Source organism: Octopus bimaculoides, chromosome 3 (genome assembly GCF_001194135.2).
Source record: "Octopus bimaculoides isolate UCB-OBI-ISO-001 chromosome 3, ASM119413v2, whole genome shotgun sequence".
Taxonomy (NCBI): domain Eukaryota; kingdom Metazoa; phylum Mollusca; class Cephalopoda; order Octopoda; family Octopodidae; genus Octopus; species Octopus bimaculoides.
The window spans coordinates 55,103,382-55,103,878 of NC_068983.1; the positions used below are offsets into that span (position 1 = coordinate 55,103,382).

Sequence of the window (497 nt, forward strand, 5' to 3'; positions counted from 1 at the left end):
TGTCAAACCGACAGGAAGAAGGTGGGGGCGAACACAAACAAAAAGATTCATACACACACATTTGCAGTGTTTTTTAGGACTTCTGTTTTCACATCCTGGTGCGTTCAAATCTCGCAAAGTTGAACTTTGCCTTCCATTTTTTAGATATCCTTTTCTTTTCTACTCTAGGCACAAGGCCCGAAATTTTTGGGGAGGGAGCCAGTCGATTAGATCGACCCAGTACACAACTGGTACTTAGTTTATTGACTCCGTAAGGATGAAAAGCAAAGTTGATCTCGGCGGAGGTTGAACTCAGAATGTGAAGACAGACCAAATACCGCTAAGCATTTCGCCCGGCGTGCTAACGATTCTGCCAGCTCACCGCTTTTAATAATTATTCTTACTCTAGGCAGAAGGCCTTGAAAATTTTGGGGGCAAATAAGTAACTGGTACTTATTTTATCGACCCCGAAAGGATGAAAGGCAAAATCGACCTCGGCGGAATTTGAACTCAGAATG

At 43.3% G+C, this 497-nt stretch overlaps 1 protein-coding gene across 1 annotated transcript in view; it reads right to left on the reverse strand.

The window, feature by feature from the left end:
- LOC106879864 (serine-rich adhesin for platelets-like) overlaps nucleotides 1–497 on the reverse strand; it is an 8,825-nt gene that overhangs the window by 6,355 nt on the left and 1,973 nt on the right. The gene's annotated exons all lie outside the window — the stretch shown is intronic.